General features: G+C 43.3%; 1 pseudogene; it reads right to left on the reverse strand.

Moving 5' to 3' along the window:
* The window catches only part of LOC137384587 (sodium/iodide cotransporter-like), a 197,369-nt pseudogene extending 197,152 nt beyond the window's left edge, over window positions 1-217 (reverse strand).
* Window positions 218-19,515: the final 19,298 nt, after the last annotated feature.

Genomic DNA, 19,515 nt, shown 5'->3' on the forward strand with positions numbered 1-19,515 from the left:
TTGCATATTTATAGTTTTTCTATAAATGTTAAGTTCCAATTCACTACCTGTAAATTTTTAATTTGGCTTACCGGTTTCCTACCAGAAACTCTTCTGCTGTTTGTTGCCCAGACCCGCCACGTTTAAAAGCACAACAAATTCCAATTGCAGTAGACATTAACAGCACAGAGGCAGAAACAATATAATCCAAGATATGAAAGACATGCTTCTCTGCCATGGCAGCTTCTTTTATAAAGATAAAAACTCAAAGTGCGAAGATCAAATGATCAGATAGCTCGAAGTCCACAGCTGAAATGTTCCTTTCCTGCAACAAAATTAGGATCACCATTGATTAGTTACTTCATAAATATTATTGATTATTAAGACAGTGAAGATTAATGTGACATAAGTAAGACAAAGATAATTTCTTCTTCTTTGTTCCATGCGTATAATCATCACGCTTAGTCTTCCACAATTTTACCCGTAATTACCCCTTCCATCTGGCTGTTCGCAATGATTCCTTACCTTTTTGCAGTTTTAATAATTAAACAAAGGTCTTGCACAAAAACACGACAGAAAATAACACTTCAGTTTCAAAACTGGTTCACTTCTGGTCAGGGAACGCCTTTTTCAATAATTTAATCAGGCGCCAATCACAAACAATGACAAGATGCAACTTGCTCTGGTCTTCAAACAGGGATGAAAGGCTCTAATTACTTGTACGAAAAATGATTCTAAGTGTTGCTGTTTGGGATGGGTGTGGATAATCTGTGACTTCCGTTCTACTAGCTTTTTATTGACCACAAGTTAAAATGATAAGGTGTTTCATAAAATGGTAAGCAGGTAAGAAGGCCATTTGGCCCATCCTGCCTGTTCTGGCTCTTTGAAAGAGTTGATCAATTCGTCCCATTTAGCAAAGGACTCAGTTTTATACCCTTACAACCCCACCTCAATGAATTTCAAGCTTGTCATGCAGTTAAGCTCTTTTTTTGTCGCCTTCACCTCTGGGCTCAAGATCTTTGGCCAGGAGTCCTCCTCGCAACCAGCAGACCCATTCACCCGCCTCCAGTATTCTCCCTCCACCTGGACCCCTCCCTCTGGCCTCTTACCCGCTCTTGATCTTTTCATTGAGAACTGTCGGCATGACATTGGCTGTCTCAATTTCTCTGCTCCCCTCACTCACTCTAACCAGTCTTCCTCTGAACTTGCTGCACCCTATTCTCTCAGGTCTAACCCCGATATTGTGATAAAACCTGCTGACAAGGGAAGTGCTGTTCTTGTCTGGCATACAGACCTCTACCTTGCAAAGGCTGGGCGGCAACTGTCAGACACTTCTTCCTCCTTCCCCTGGACTATGATCCCACCACTGAACATAAAGCCGCTGTCTGCAGGACAGTCACTGAGCTCATCTCCTCTGGAGAACTTCCCCCCTCATAGTCCTGCAACTCCGGATAGACCGCTTCTACCTTCTTCCCAAAATCCACAAACAGAACTGTCCTGGTAGACGCATCGTTTCAGCCTGTTCCTGCTCCACTGAACTTATTTCTTCCTATTTAGACTCTATTTTTTCTCCCCTGGTCCAGTCTCTTCCCACCTACATCCATGACTCTTCTGACGCCCTATGTCACAAAAAGGATTAACGTCTCTGCTTGTATTCAAGACGGCGGAGCCAAACATTCCCAGATGCATCACTTAACGTAACTTTTTAAAAAACACCTTCGCAATCTAAAAGAACACAGCTGGTGTTTTACGGTTGTGGGTAAAATGTTGGAAAAGGTTATAAGAGACAGGATTTATAATCATCTTGAAAAGAATAAGTTCATTAGCGATAGTCAGCACGGTTTTGTGACGGGTAGGTCGTGCCTCACAAACCTTATTGAGTTTTTCGAGAAGGTGACCAAACAGGTGGATGAGGGTAAAGCAGTAGATGTGGTGTATATGGATTTCAGTAAGGCGTTTGATAAGGTTCCCCACGGTAGGCTATTGCAGAAAATACGGAAGTATGGGGTTGAAGGTGATTTAGAGCTTTGGATCAGAAATTGGCTAGCTGAAAGAAGACAGAGGGTGGTGGTTGATGGCAAATGTTCATCCTGGAGTTTAGTTACTAGTGGTGTACCGCAAGGATCTGTTTTGGGGTCACTGCTGTTTGTCATTTTTATAAATGACCTGGATGAGGGTGTAGAAGGGTGGGTTAGTAAATTTGCGGATGACACTAAGGTCGGTGGAGTTGTGGATAGTGCCGAAGGATGTTGTAGGGTACAGAGGGACATAGATAGGCTGCGGAGCTGGGCTGAGAGATGGCAAATGGAGTTTAATGCGGAAAAGTGTGAGGTGATTCACTTCGGAAGGAGTAACAGGAATGCAGAGTACTGGGCTAATGGGAAGATTATTGGTAGTGTAGATGAACAGAGAGATCTTGGTGTCCAGGTGCATAAACCCTGAAGGTTGCCACCCAGGTTAATAGGGCTGTTAAGAAGGCATATGGTGTGTTAGCTTTTATTAGTAGGGGGATCGGGTTTCGGAGCCACGAGGTCATGCTGCAGCTGTACAAAACTCTGGTGAGACCGCACCTGGAGTATTGCGTGCAGTTCTGGTCACCGCATTATAGGAAGGATGTGGAAGCTATGGAAAGGGTGCAGAGGAGATTTACTAGGATGTTGCCTGGTATGGAGGGAAGGTCTTACGAGGAAAGGCTGAGGGACTTGAGGTTGTTTTCGTTGGAGAGAAGGAGGAGGAGAGGTGACCTAATAGAGACATATAAGATAATCAGAGGGTTGGATAGGGTGGATAGTGAGAGTCTTTTTCCTCGGATGGTGATGGCAAACATGAGGGGACATAGCTTTAAGTTGAGGGGTGATAGATATAGGACAGATGTCAGAGGTAGTTTCTTTACTCAGAGTAGTAGGGGCGTGGAACGCCCTGCCTGCAACAGTAGTAGACTCACCAACTTTAAGGGCATTTAAGTGGTCATTGGATAGACATATGGATGAAAATGGAATAGTGTAGGTCAGATGGTTTCACAGGTCGGCGCAACATCGAGGGCCGAAGGGCCTGTACTGCGCTATAATGTTCTAATGTTCTAAAAAAAAAAGAAATAGTAGCAGGAGTAGACCATATGGCCATTCAAAATGATCATGGCTGATCTTAGGATTAAACATCACTTTCCCGTCTGCTCACCATACCCCTTGATTCCCTGAGAGACCAAAAATCTGTTTATCCCAGCCTTAAATGTATTCAACTATGGAGCATACACAACCCTCTGGGGTAGAGAATTCCAAAGATTCACAACCCTTTGAGTGAAGTAATTTCTCCTCATCTCAGTCCTAAATGATCGGCTCCTTATCCTGAGACTGTGTCCCCGTGTTATAGATTCCCCAACCAGTGGAAATAAATGCTCAGTGCCTACCCAATCTAGATCCTTTAGAATCTTGTTTGTTTCAATGAGATCATCTCTCATTCTTCTAAACTCCAGAGAATACAGGACCAATTTACTTAGTCTCTCATCATAGGACAACCCCCTCATTCCAGGTACCAATCTAGTGAACCTTCATTGCACTGTCTCCAATACAAGTATATCCTTTCTTAAATGTGGAGAGCAAAACTGCACACAGTACTCCAAATGTGGTCTCAGAAAAACCCTGTACAATTGTAGCAATACTTCCTTATTCCTATTCTCCAATCCCCTTGCAATAAAAGCCAACATGCCATTTGCCTTCCTAATTGCTTGCTGTACCTGTATGTTAACTTTCTGCATTCGTTAAACATTGGCACTTACAAGTTGCACGCCTTTTAAAAAATATTCTGTTTTTCTATTCTTACGACCAAAGTGCATAACTTCATACTTCCCTACATTATACTCCATCTGCCATCTTATTGCCCACTCACAACCTGTCCATATCTCTTTGCAGCCTCTCTGTGTCCTTCCCACAGCTTACTTTTCCACCTACTTTTGTATCATCAGCAAATTTAGATACATTACTCTCAGTCCCTTCATCCAAGTCATTAATATAGATTACAAATAGCTGAGGCCCCAGCACTGATCCTTGCAGCACTCCACTATTTACTGCCTGCCAACTTGAAAATGCCCTGTTTATGCCCACTCTCTGATTCCTGTCTGTTAACCAATCATCTATCCATGCTAATATATTAGCCCAACTCCGTGAGCCCTTATCTTACCAATTAACCTTTTGTGTGGCACCTTATCAAATGTCTTTTGGAAATCCAGGTATACGACATCTACTGGTTCCCCTTTATCTACCCTACTAATTACATTCTCAAAAAACTCTAATAAATTTGTCAAACAGGATTTTCCTTTTGTAAAACCATGTTGACTTGTTCTAATCATACTGTGCTTTTCTAAGTGCATTGTTAAGACTTCCTTAATAATAGATTCCAGCATTTTCCCAATGACTGATGCTAGGTTAACTGGCCTGTAGTTTCCTGTTTTCTCTCTCCCTCCTTTCTTGAAAAGCGGTATAACATTTGCCAACTTCCAATCTGATGGGACCATTCCCAAATCTAAAGAATTCTGGAAAATCATAGCTAGCACATCCACTATATCTGCATCTCTCTCTCTTAGAACCCTAGGATGTAGGCCATCAGGTCCGGGAACTTATCAGATTTTAGTCCCTTAAGTTTCTCTAATACTTTTTCTCTGCTGAGATGAATTTCCTTAATTTCCTCACTCTTTTTAGCCCTTAAGTTACTGCCTATTTCTGGTATGGAACTTGTGTCTTCTACTGTGAAGACAGACACAAAATATTTGTTCAATGCCTCTGCCATTTCCTCATTCCCCATGATAATTTCTCCTGTCTCTGCTTCCAAGGGACCAATGTTTACTTTAGCTACTCTCTTCCTTTTGATATACCTATAAAAGCTCTTAAAATCTGTTTTTATGTTACTGGCTAGTTTACTCTCATTCTATTTTTCCCTTTTTTATCAACATTTTGCTGGCCCTTTGCTGGTTCCTAAAACACTCCCAATCCTTAGACTTGCTACTCTTTTTTGCAACATTGTAAGCCTTTTCTTTTAATCTAATACTCTCCTTAACTTCCTGAGTGAGCCACGAATGGGTCTATCTGGCTGAGTTTTTGTTTTTCAAAGGAATGTATTTTTGTTGAACTTGTTTGAATTGTTTCTTTAAAGGTTTCCCGCTATTCATTTACCACCATACCTTTTAGTCTATTTACCCAATTTACCTTTGCCAGTTCTCCCTCATGCCTACGTAACTGGCTTTGTTTAAGTTTAAGATTCATGTTTGTGATTGGAGCATGTCACTTTCAAATTTAGGTGGAATTCAATGGTATTATGATCACTGTTTCCCAGTGAATCTTTCCACGACATTGCTTATTATATGCTTGAGATATGGGGGCGGCAAAGTGGTTAGCACCGCAGCCTCACAGCTCCAGCAACCCAGGATCAGCTCTGGGTACTGCCTGTGTGGAGTTTGCAAGTTCTCCCTATGACCGCGTGGCTTTCCGCTGCGTCCTCCAGTTTCCTCCCACAGCCAAAGACTTGCAGGTTGACAGGTAAATTGGCCATTGTAAATTGCCCCTAGTGTAGGCAGGTAGGTGGTAGGAGAATGGTGGGGATGTGGTAGGGAATATGGGATTAACGTAGGATTAGTATAAATGGGTGGTTGTTGGTTGGCACAGACTCGGTGGGCCGAAGGGCCTGTTTCAGTGCTGTATCTCTCTGACACCTCTATTAACCCTGCTTCATTACACAATACTAAATCTAAGATAGCTTTTCCCCCTAGTTGGCTCCACAACATATTGCTCCAAGAAACTGTCCCAAAACATTCTACAAATTCATCTTTTAGACCACTCCTGCCAAATTAATTGTCCTCGGCTATATGAAGATTAATGTCCCCCACAATTATTACATTGCCTTTGTTACATGCTCCAATAATTTCTTGTTTAATTCTCTGTCCAGCAGTATAACTACTGGTAGGGGGCCTATAAACTACTCCCACCAGTATTTTCTGAATCTTGCTGTTCCTTATTTCCACCCATGCTGATTCTAATTCATGATCTTTTGAGGCCAGATCCTTTCTCACTAATGCCCTTATGTCATTGTTTACCATCAGTGCTACCCCTCCTCCTTTGCTATTCAGTCTGCCTTTCCGAAATATTGTGTACCCTGGAATATTTATTTCCCAACCTTGATCACCACGTAACCATGTCTCTGTGACGGCGATTTGATCTAAATCATGTTCCTCTATTTGTGCCACTAATTTATCTATCTTATTGCAGATGCTTGTGCATTCAGATATAGAATCTTTAATTTCATTATTTTGCTTCTGAAAAGTCGGTGGCAAACCCGCTTCCGCCTCGCCTCAGGATCCGACCCGCATTTTACGGGTCCCAAGGCTTTAATTGTTCCAAGGCGGGACTTCCACCTGCTTGAGGGAGGAAGTCCTGCCTCATTGCGCTGCTGGCCAATCAGGAGAGGTGGCCACTGCTGGGACTGCCGCCCAGCTGAAGACATGGAGTTGGGAGAAATAGCAGAAGGCAGAGCAAGGGTGGCAGTCAGGTTCTCTGTCGCCTCCCTGGAGGTGCTCCTCCAGGCAGTATGGGCTTGGAGGAAAATCCTAATCCCTCAGGACAGGTGCAAGATTCCAAATCGCCAGACAAAAAGGGAAAGGATGGAGATAGCGGAGGAGATGAGCAGCCGTGGAGTGGTTCCATGCATGTGGCTACAGTGTCAAAATAGGATCAATGACCTGATGCATTCTGGCAAGATGCATGCAGCACATACTATTAAACAGGTCTGCACCTGAACCATGCTGAGACCAGTGTTCTTGCAAACCGTATAACTAGGGACGTAGAGAGGGCTTTAAACTAAACAAGGGGTGGGTGAGGGATCAAGCCTGAGTAGACATAGCTAACCAAGAGGTATAGTCAAAGTCAGAGAATGGCAGGAAGGGGCAGAGAAAAAATAGCTAATAACACACCAACAGTCAAGACTAGATATTACAAAGATAACAAAAAGTCAAAACTAAAGGCTTTGTTATGCATTCATAACAAACTAAACAAATTGATAGCGCACATTGAAGTAAATAAATATGATCTGATAGCCATTGAAGAGATGTGGCTGCAGGATGAGAAGGATTGGGTCCTGAATACTGAGGAGTATATGACGTTCAAGAAGAATAGGAAGCTATGTAAAGGTGGAGCGGTATCACTCTTTATCAGGGAAGGCATTGGTGCAATAGTCAGAGATGACCTTGGTTCAGGAGATCAGGATGTAGAATCGGTTTGGGTGGAGATGAGGAATAGTAGGGGAAAGAAGTCACTAGTGGGAGTGGTCTACAGGCCCCCTAACAGTAACCATAATGTAGGACGATGTATACAAGAAGAAATATTGGGTGTTTGTGATAAAGGGACGGCAATTATCATGGGTGATTTTAATCTATAGATAAACTGGGAAAATCAGATTGGCAATAGTAGCCTGAATGAGGAGTTCATAGAATGCTTTTGAGATAGTTTCTTAGAGCAGCACGTTCTGGAACCAACCAGAGGACAGGTTATATTAGATCTGGTATTGTGTAATGTGACAGGATTAACTAATGACCTCAGAGAAAAGGCACATCTAGGCAGCAGTGACCACAATATGATTGAATTTTACATCCAGTTTGAAAGAGAGAAGAGTGAGTCTAAGACGAGTATTTTAAACTTAAATAAGGGCAACTATGTGGGCATGAAAGCTGAGCCAGCTGAAGTGAACTGGATAACTAGGTTAGGAGATAGATCAATAGAAAAGCAGTGGCTGATCTTCAAGGGGATATTTCAGAATACTCAGGATAAGTATATTCCTACTATAAAGAAAAATTCTAAGGGGAGGACCCACCATCCGTGATTAACTAAAGAAGTTAAGGAAAGCATCAAACTTAAGGAAAAGGCATATAAATGTGCAAAGATGAGTGGTAGTTCAGATGATTGGTCAGAATATAAAGAATGGCAGGGAATGACTAAAAGGTTAATGAGGAGAAAGAAATTAGAGTATGCGAGGAAGCTAGCTAGAAATGTAATAATGGATAGCAAGAGTTTCTACAGGTATTTAAAAAGGAAAATAGTAAATAAAGTGAGTGTTGGTCCTCCAGAAAGTGAGAATGGGGAGCTAATAGTAGATAATAAGGAAATGGCTGATGCAATGAACAAATATTTTGCTTCTGTCTTCACTATAGAGGATACAAAAATCATTCCGGCAATAACTGTAAATCAGGAGGTGGAAGGAAGAGAGGAATTCGGTGAAATTACAATCACCAGGGAAGCAGTACTGAGCAAACTGATGGAGCTGCGGACTGACAAGTCCCCGGGTCTTGATGGACTTTATTCTAGGGTCTTAAAAGAGATGGCTAATGAGGTAGTAGATGCATGGGTGATAATGTTTCAAAATTTGCTAGATTTTGGAAAGGTTCCATCAGACTGGAAAGTAGCAAATATAACCCCTCTATTCAAGATGGGGGAGGGGGGGGGAGGCAGAAAACAGCTAATTATAGGCCAGTTATCTTGACGTCTGTCCTGGGGAAGTTGTTAGAATCGATCATTAAGGAGTTTGTAACTGGGCACTTAGAAAAACTCAAGGTAATCGGGAATAGTCAGCATGGGTTTGTGAAAGGGAAATCATGTTTAACCAATTTGTTGGAGTTCTTTGAAGGAGTGACATGTGCCGTGGATAAAGGGGAACCCGTTGACGTACTGTACTTGGATTTCTAGAAGGCATTTGACAAGGTGCCACATAAAAGGTTATTGCGCAAAGTAGGAGCTCATGGTGTGGGGGAGTAACATATTAGCATAGATAGAAGATTGGCTAGCTGGCAGAAAACACAGAGTATGCATAAATGGGTCCTTTTCTGATTGGCAGGATGTTGAGAGTGGAGTCCCGCAGGGGTCTGTGCTGGGGCCTCAACTTTTTACAATTTATATAAATGACTTAGATGAGGGGAGCGATGGTATGGTAGCTAAATTTGCAGATGACACAAAGATAGGTAGGAAAGTATGTTTTGAAGAGGACATAAGGAGCTTACAGACCGATATAGATAGGTTGAGTGAATGGGCAAAATCTGGCAGATGGAGTATAATATGGGAAAATGTTAAGTTGTTGCTTTGGCAGGAAGAATAAAAAAGCAGGGTATTACTTAAATGGGGAACGACTGCAGAATTCCAAAGTGCAGAGAGATCTTGGCGTTCTAGTTATTATACAGGTACAGCAAGTAATAAAGAGGGCTAATGGAATGCTATCCTTTATTACAAGAGGAATTGAAAATAAAAGTAAGGATGTTATGCTTCAGTTATACAGGGCATTGGTGAGACCACATCTTGAATACTGTGTGCAGTTTTTGGTCTCCTTATTTAAGGAAGGATGTAAATGTGTTGATGGGGGTTCAGAGGAGGTTTACTGGATTGATACTTGGAATGGGCGTTTTATGAGGAAAGGTTGGACAGACTGGGTTTGTTTTCACTGGGGTTTAGAAGAGTGAGGGAAGACTTGATTGAAGTTTATAAGATCCTGAACGGTCTTGACAAGGTGGATGTGGAGATGTTTCCTCTTGTGGGTGAGTCCAGAACTAGGGGGCACTGTTTTAAAATTAGGGGTCACCCTTTTAAGACAGAGACGAGGAGAATTTTTTTCTCTCTGAGGGTTGTGCGACTTTGGAACTCTCTGCCTCAGAAGGTGGTGGAGGTGGTGTCATTGAATATTTTTAAGCCGGAGGTAGATAGATTTTTGTTAGGCAAAGGAATCAAGGGTTATTGGGGGTGGATGGACTTGTGGAGTTCGAAACACAAACAGATAAGCCATGATCTTTTTGAATGGCAGAGCAGGCTAGAGGGGCCGAATGGCCTACTTCTGCTCCTAATTCGTATGTTCGTATTACCCAGTCACTCTTCAAAACCGCTAGTAATTAGCCTCGCTTTAGCCTTATAGGTCCCATATGCAAGGACATTTTCAGTACAACTCCATCTATGTGACAAAGCTGTTTGTCCCTTATCTGATATCTCAAAATAAACTTCCAAACTCTCCCCAACAATCTTATTATCTTTGTTTTGCCTCTCTTATTAGTTTATCCTTGATGGCAGCCACTAAAAATTCAAGAACATGAGGACTTCTGCTTCTACATGTGTTCCGAGACTGTTCTGTGGCCTTGATTTTATTGTGCAATTTATTCAAGCGACAGCCTCTACTTGCATTTTTATGTCTGTTGGGACTATGACTGTGTGATCACCCTCTTGCACTATTGGAGTCTGTTTCTCTGGTATTTGATTGTTTTCTGATGCAAGAGTCACTTCTGGATCTACTATCAGTACTTGCACTGCGCTTGCTTACTCTCCGCTCTTTCACCCCATTCTGCCATTCTATGGACCTCACTTATTGGCCGTCATCCTGAACATTCAACCAATATTTAAACTTGCCAGTAGCTTTTCCTGCATGTCCCACAATTGTCATATCCCACCATTCACTAGACCCCTCTGGAATATATGTCACCCAAGTACCCACTCTGGGCAATTGGTCTGTGGATATGATTGCTCTATCCTGTGTGTCATGATCACTCACACTACCACTATCCAGCCCTTGATCCACTGTATTCTGTTCCTCAGGACCTTCATCACAAACACATGAGCATTTGAGGTACAAGGTGACTCGTTTACCTCTATCAACTGTTCAGAATCCCAGATTTTGTAATTAATTCCAATTAATCATAAGCAACTAACCTTAATAGTTTGACTTCCATATTTGATAAGTACTATCTTACCATCAAGACCTATTACCCTACCAGGGCCTTGCCATTCCCCATCATCCACTATTTTATAGTACACCAAATCTCCTGAATTAAATTCTGTCTTGCATGGTCTTATACGATGCCTCAGAGCTCTCCAAATTTTCTCCAAGACCTCAGTGTTGGTGAAAGCCCATCTCCCTGCATGTAAAACATTCAAATATGCAGAAAAAATTTAATTAATTATCGTACCCACCAGATCAAGAGGACTATCGCACCGCACAGATGGCAATTTGGGATTTCGCCCATTGACTAATTGATAGGGTCTACACCCTCCAACCATATGAAGTGAATTCTTTGCATGAACCATCCTTGCCAGGGATTATGTCAACTTGCAATCTGGTTGATCAGCTAAACTTCTATGCAGCATTTCATCGATCACTACATGGTCCTTTCACGGAGTCCATTGTTGAAAGGACTTTCAGCTGCAATATTCATAACCATGATGTTCATGTTTTCACACATGTCTCTGAACTCATCATTGGCAAATTCCCCTCCATTATCAGTCAAAAACTTAGAGGGTGCCGCAAGTCTGGTCCCGATCCATTTCTCCATGATTTTGTCGATAATCACCCTTTTGTCCTTAATATTGTAGAAAGACTAGTTCACCAGGTCTATAACATGTAGAATGAAAATATTTCTGTCTTTGTCCCATAGCTTTAGATCCATGGCAAGTACCTTGTTAAAAATCACATGCAGTAGAAGGCTTACAATAGGACATGGCCATGTCTTCCGATACTTTTTACAGATCTCACCCTTCTCACTAATCTCTTCTGTTAGTCTTGTATATTCTTCATCAAACACACCTGAATCCTTTAGCAGAGTTTTTAATCTTTGACAAGTAGGGTGAGCAAATTGTCTATGTAACTTTAAGACAATTTGCTTTTTTTCTCTCAGCTTCTTATCACCTGATGCCATTAATGCTGGTCGAACACGCTGATGAGAAACATCAGGGGCTGAATTTTATGCAGGCGGTGGGAGTCCTGATGCCGGGCCAGAAAGGCAAGGGGAACCCCGTCTCAGCCATTTGGGGGACCCACCCCCCACCAGCTGCATTTTACGGCGCTCAGGCAGTTAATTGCCCAGTGCCATGGTTCCCATCCCTTAACAATGGGGATCCCGCCTCCAAGAGCTGTCGACCAATCAGAGAGCCGGCAGCTCAGCAGTCCCAGCAGCGCCAATGAGAGCAGTGGCAACTGCTGATACTGCAAGAGGCCTGGGACCAAGAGCAACGCAACAGCCCCAGAGTGCAGGTAAATGGGGTGGTCTCGCCGGGGCCAGTCAGGCAGGTCCCAGCAAGGGGTGGGAGTGAGGTAGATTTTGAGGGTGGAGGGGGTATTGGCGCAGGTGCATCTTTGCTGCTGGGAGCTCTCCGTGGTAGATTTCCTAAGCAGGAGGACCCCAGCCACAGCCCGCAGGGATTGCTGTTACTGGGAAGCCTCCCCACATGGTGGAGGGCCTCCTTGCTGCTGGTAAAGTGCCAGTGGCAGCCATGTAGGGGCCTCAATTGGCCTCTGGGGGGGAAGGCTGTTCTCGGCCTTACCTGCCTCTGACAAAATTGACTGCTGTTGATCACTACCTTCCCTCACTATTTTATGGGTCTTTCCCTGCCCGTCCATAGAGGGCTGATAAAATGTAGCCCTAGGTTTTGTAAAATGGATATTCACTGACTCTCCAAAAATAATTGCCTTATACTCCGTGTCAAGTTTCATTGTGCCTTTTTCATAGAAGGTTTACTTAACAGCACAGGTATCTCACTAGAGAAGGCATCAGTACTTATAAAATGGCTCACTCCAGCATGGATTACAACTCTCTTTAGTGACCTTAATGTGTTGTCATTACCAAACCTAAAGCAATTAATACTTCCATACTCCTTAACCTTGCATCTATCCTCACTATTTGGTGAATCAAAGTAACATTTTAACCAATTTGTTCCACATACTCTTGAAGTGCAAGTATTATCTAGCACTGCACAGTTAAACAAGTCCATGACTAGCACATTCATCACAGGACTAAAACTGTATGTTTTTTTCAGATTCATCATTATCTTCATCCTCTTTCTCAGAATTCTCAGTGTTATATGTCATTTTGAGGACCCTGTCTCTCTGCTTTGAGCAGTTCATCACATAATGATACTTCGAATCACACCTGAAGCACCTATTAACTGTTCCTTGGGCATTCCTGGGATTCATTCACCTATTGTTGCTGTTCCAATTCTGTCTTCTGATGTAATAGCCAAAACTGCTAAAGGTGCTTTCATCCTCATTCTGCCTGTCTTTAACCCTTCCATTGCATTGACACCTGCATCCAGTATCTGGATCATTTTGAAATCTGGCAATCATTGAGTCCTCTATTCTTTGTGTCATCAGGAATGTCCCAGTTGTTCCATGAAGGCTAAAGGAAATTATTGTTTCCCCAGGAATTTTTTCAAGGCAGCAGATATCTGATCCAATAGTGTCTCCCTCTCCAAGAACTGAAAACCAATTGGAACCAGGAGCCTGTCCGTATGAGACATCATAATCCAGAAATGTAAACAGTAGTACTGATCCAGGGATCTCCAAATTGAATTTTGTCAATCTTTTATACAATATGCTAAAGTGCATGATTTTTCCTCCAGGGGAATGACCATCTGTTTTCTGAAATCCATCAAAATCTGATCATGCCTCATAGGTATTTAACAGATGATCTTTCTTGTCAACTTCATCCAAGACCTCTAATAGAAGGTCCAAACCTTCAACACTATCCAAATGTCAGGCATCAGCTCACAAAATACTTGTCAACGCCAAGGCTCATATCCATATATCACAAAACCCATGTCCATATATCCACTTCATTCTTCCACTGGTCATATAGGTCAGACTCCAAGAACACCAGAGAGTAATCATACCTCAATGATTTACAACTTGCTTTCTGCCATTTTTCACAATGGCTACTAGGATTGTAGTTTTTTATCTGAAACTTTTTCCTTAGCTTTCAACCTTAACCTTTCGGCAACCATTCTCTGCAACCATGTTTGATTCCAGAAAGCCAATTAGTGAAGGATAGAACTGGAGCCAATCTTTACAGACTTTTATATTTATTTAGAGTCACACATCACAAGCATTCACCTTCTAATCCGACAACCACAGTTTTAGTCTGTGTCTATTCATAAGAGCTCAAGTGAATCCCCGGTTCATAGTTACCACTTGCATAAAATTAAATACAATTAATATACAATTAACACTACACTCCTCATTGAACCAGGGTTGGTCAATTGGCTTGATGGTAATGGAAGAGTATTACTGTTCACTATGGTAATTCACGATGTAGGTTTAGAGATCAGGGAGGGGGATTGTGATATACTCGAACAAATTAGCATTGAAAGGGAGGAAGTATTAGCTGTTTTAGCGATCTTAAAAGTGGATAAATCCCCAGGCCCAGATGAGATGTATCCCAGGCTGTTATGTGAGGCAAGGGAGGAAATAGCAGGGGCTCTGACACAAATTTTCAAAACCTCTCTGGCCACAGGAGAGGTACCAGAGGACTGGAGGACAGTAAATGTGGTACCACTATTCAAGAAGGGAGCAGGGATAAACCAGGTAATTACAGGCCAGTGAGTCTAACATCAGTGGTAGGGAAACTACTGGAAAAAATTCTGATGGACAAGACTAATCTCCACTTAGAGAGGCAGGGATTAATCAGGAATAGTCAGAATGGCTTTGTCAGGGGGAGATCGTGTCTAACAAACTTGATTGAATTTTTTGAGAGCTGACTAGAGGATGAGGGTAAAGCAGTTGATGTAGTCTACATGGACTTCAGTAAGGCTTTTGATACGGTCCCGCATGGGAGATTGGTTAAGAAGTTAAGAGCCCATGGGATCCAGGGCAATTTGGCAAATTGGATACAAAATTGGCATAGTGGCAGGAGGCAGAGGGTGATGGTCAAGGGTTGTTTTTACAAGTGGAGCCTGTGACCAGTGGTGTACCACAGGGATCGGTGCTGGGACCCTTGCTGTTTGTAGTGTACATTAATGATTTAGACGTGAATATAGGAGGTATGATCAGTAAGTTCGCAGATGACACAAAAATTGGCGGTGTCGTAAATAGTGAGGAGGAAAGCCTCAGATTACAGGACGATATAGATGGGCTGATAAGATGGGCGGAGAAGTGGAAAATGGAATTTAATCCTGAGAAGTGTGAGGTGATGCATTTTGGGAGGACTAACAAGGCAAGGGAATATACAATGGATGGTAGGACCCTAGGAAGTACAGAGTGTCAGAGGGACCTTGGTGTACTTGTCCATAGATCACTTAAGACAGCAGCACAGGTAGATAAGGTGGTTAGGAAGGCATATGGGATACTTGCCTTTATTAGCCGAGGCATAGAATATAAGAGCAGGGAGGTTATGATGGAGCTATATAAAACGCTAGTTAGGCCACAGCTGGAGCACCGTGTACAGTTCTGGTCGCCACACTATAGGAAGGATGTGATTGCACTGGAGAGGGTGTAGAGGGGATTCACCAGGATGTTGCCTGGGCTGGAGCATTTCAGCTATGAGGAGAGACTGGATAAGCTAGGGTTGTTTTCTTTAGAGCAGAGAAGACTGAAGGGTGGACCTGATTGAGGTATACAAAATTATGAGGGGCATTGATAGGATAGATAGGAAGAAACTTTTTCCCTTAGCAGAGGGGTCAATAACCAGGGGGCATAGATTTAAGGTAAGGGGCAGGAGGTTTAGAGGGGATTTGAGGAAAAAGATTTTCGCCCAGCAGGTGGTTGGAATCTGGAACACACTGCCTGAAGGGTTGGTAGAGGCAGGAACCCTCACAACATTTAAGAAGTATTTAGATGAGCACTTGAAATGCCATAGCATACAAGGCTACAGGCCAAGTGCTGGAAAATAGGATCAGAATAGATAGGTGCTTGATGGCCGGCACAGACACGATGGGAGAAGGGCTTGTTTCTGTGCTGTATAACTCTATGACTCTATCAGTGCTTACACATTCCTGCTAACTCAGCCTTTCCTTAGGAATTAAATAATGTGGATTTCACATTGACAGTTATACGCCTTATTTGGGAAATAGAAGGGGACAAATCTACTTGTATGAGAAGTAACACCCACATACATAAAAAAAAGCTTGTTATGCAGCTTAGAAACAGGATAAGTATTGGAACCACACAGTGGATCATTAGAATCGTTAGATTCATTCCAGCCTTTCTCCTGGTAAAAGTACGAGCTACCTGGTGCAGTGATGATAGTTCTCTTAATTGGGGTAGAGGTATCTCGCTTTCTACTCCGGGATTTAAAGTAAATGCTGCTTTAAATATTTTACTGTAACATTATTTAGACTTAAAATGTGGATTCTCTACTAGGAATAAGATTATACTTTCTTTGTTTTCCTAGAACCATTGACGTTGCGATTGTTTTACTATAAAAGTGAGAATTGCATGCTCAGTTCTTTAATAAACTTTTATATAATTTAGAAAATATATTGTCTCATATAGTCTTCTGTATCTCAACTCAAGAACCCATTTCTGTACACTCTTTAGTGGAGAGGGGAGGCAGTGGCATAGCAGTAATGTCAGTGGACTAGTAATCCAGAGGCCTAGGCTAATGCTCTGGGAACATGGGTTTGAAACCCACCACACAGATGGTGAAATTTGAAGTCAATTAATAAATCTGGAATTAAAAGCTAGTCTAGTGGTGACCATGAAACCATTGTCGATTGTTGTAAAAACTCATCTGGTTCACTAATGTCCTTCAGGGAAGGAAATCAGCCATCCTTACCTGGTCTGGCCAACATGTGTCTCCAGACCCACAACAATGTGGTTGAGGGCTCTCAAATGCCCTCTGAAATGGCCTAGCAAGCAACTCACTTGTATCAAACTGCTACAAAATCTAAGAAAAGGAATGAAGTTGGACTGACCACTGGCATCGACCCAGGCACTGGAAACAACAATGGGAAACCCAGCTCTGTCGACCCTGCAAAGTCCTCCTTACTAACATTTAGGGGCTTGTGCCAAAATTGGGACAGCTATCCCACAGACCAGTTAAACAATAGCCTGAAATAGTCATACTCAGGGAATCATACCTTACAGACTGTGTCCCTGACACCACCATCACCATCCCTTGGTATATCCTGTCCCACCGGCAGGACAGACCCACCAGACGTGGCAGCACAGTGGTGTACAGTTGGGAGGGAAATGCCCTGGGTGTCCTCAACAATGACTCCGGAGCCCATGAAATCTCATGGCATCAGGTCAAACATGGGCAAGGAAACCTCCTGCTGATTACCACCTACCGCACCTGTTGTTGTTGAATCAGTGCTTCTCCATGTTGAACACCAATTGGAAGAAGCACTAAGGGTAGCAAGGGCACGCAGTGTACTGTGGGTTGGGGACTTCAATGTCCATCACCCAGAGTGTCTTGATAGTGCCACTACTGACTGAGCTGGCTGACATAGCTGCTAGACTGGGTCTGCAGCAGGTGGTGAGGGAACCAACAAGAAGGAAAAACCTACTTGACCTCGTCCTCACCAATCTGCCTGTCACAGATGCATCTGTCCATGACAGCATTGGTAGGAGTGACCACCACATAGTCCTTGTGGAGACAAAGTCTCATCTTCACATTGAGGATACCCACCATTGTGTTATGTGGAACTACCACCATGCTAAATGGGACAGATTTCAAACAGATCTTGCAATGCAAAACTGGGCATCCATGAGGTGCTGTGGGTCATCATCAGCAGCAGAATTGTATTCAACCACAATCTGTAACCTCGTGGCCCAGCATATCCTCCACCCTACCATTACCATCAATCTGGGGGACCAACCCTGGTTCAATGAAGAGTGCAGGAGGGCATGCCAGGAGCAGCACCAGGCATACCTATAAATGAGGTGTCAGCCTAGTGAAACTACAACACAGGACTACTTGCATGTCAAACAATGGAAGCAGCATGCGATAGGGCTAGGCAATCCCACAACGAACGGATCAGATCTAAGCTCTGCAGTCCTGCCACATCCAGTCATGAATGCTGGTGGACAATTAAACAACTAACAGGAGGAGGAGGCACTACAAATATCCCCATCGTCAATGATGGGGGAGCCCAGCACATCAATGCAAAAGACAAGGCTGAAGCATTTGCATCCATTTTCAGCCAGAAGTGCCGAGTGGATGATCCATCTCGGCCTCCTTCTCAGGTCCCCAGCATCACAGATGCCAGTCTTCAACCAATCTGTTTCTCTCCATGTGATATCAAGAAATGGCTGAAGGTTTTGGATACTGCAAAGGCTATGGGCCCTGACAACATTCCGGCAATAGTACTGAAGACTTGTTTTCTAGAACTAGTCGCGCCCCTAGCCAAGCTGTTCTAGTACAGCTACAACACTGGCATCTACCTGGCTATGTACAAAATTACCCAGGTATGTCCTGTACACAAAAAGCAGGAGAAATCCAATCTGGCCCTATTGGTCTAATCTCGATCAGCAGCAAAGTGATGGAAGGGATGTCAACAGTGCAATCAAGCAGCACTTGCTCAGTCATAACCTGCTCGCTGACGCTCAGTTTGAGTTCCGCCAGGGCCACTCAGCTGCTGACCTGATTACAGCCTTAGTCCAAACATGGACAAAAGAGCTAAAATTCAGTGGTGAGGTGAGAGTGATTGCTCTTGACATCAAGGCAGCATTTGACCGAGTATGGCATCAAAACCCAGAGGACATTCACCATGGGCATCTCATCTGTCAGTGCTGGGGAATGAGCTGCCTGTCTCTAGCTGTGCTGAAGCTATAGGGGTAGCAGCATGTAGGATGTGGGAGGAAGGGGAAGAGTAAGACTTCTTAGTTGCACAAGAGGATTCACTTTGGTGTTTATAACAAAATCAATGTTATGCAAATAAATGTTTCAATGAATCAAGCACTTTATTTGAAGTCTCCATTGTCCTGCCATCTCCATTGTTGTCTCCTGAATTCCAAATGGACATTAACCTTCTGGAGAATAGTATGACCAGAATGAAAGATGGGCAAAGGGTGTAAAGATGGAGAAAGCTTTGACTGGAGGGCAGTATGTTTAGTATTGGAGTGCCATATGGCTTCATACACTCAAGTTATCAGAAACATGCCTGTATGAGCCCATTGCAGGCCTCTCTGGCAGCTAGGTGAGCAGCTGCAGGCACCCTGGCCACATCAGGCTCCTCCTCCTTGTCCGAGGATGCAGCGTAGTCAACACCTTCCAGCTCCATTCTGCAGCGCAATGCTGTGCAAGGCACCACAGACCACTACCATTTTCCACACCTTTGCTGGTGCATAAGAACATTAGAACTAGGAGCAGGAGTAGGCAATTCAGCCCCTCGAGCCTGCTCTGCCATTCAGTATGATCATGGCTGATCTCCTCTTGGCCTACTGAAGGGCACCCCCAGATCTGTCCAAGCATCTGAATTGCAGCTTCAACAATCCAATGCCTTGGTTGCCCTCGTACACATGTAGCTCCATTTCTAACTTTCCTCTACATCAGTGGTAGGGATCCTCACAGGTTCATCAGCCACTTCCTCAGAAGGTAGTCCTCGTCTCAAAGGGGTCACTCTGTTTGGAGGTACAATCAGTGGGAGATGTGGCTGTCGTAGAATGAAAGAATCATGGCAGCTTTCAGGATATCTTGCACAGACTTGCATTAAGTGAACAGGATCATATCAGGTTTCTGACACGCCAGCATTTTTGGGGGATTTAATTCCCCATCTGCCCCCCACTCCGTCTGCTCCCTTCCCACCCTGGCTTTCAGTTAAA

This window comes from Heterodontus francisci, chromosome 26 (genome assembly GCF_036365525.1).
Source record: "Heterodontus francisci isolate sHetFra1 chromosome 26, sHetFra1.hap1, whole genome shotgun sequence".
In the NCBI taxonomy this organism is placed as follows: Eukaryota; Metazoa; Chordata; class Chondrichthyes; order Heterodontiformes; family Heterodontidae; genus Heterodontus; species Heterodontus francisci.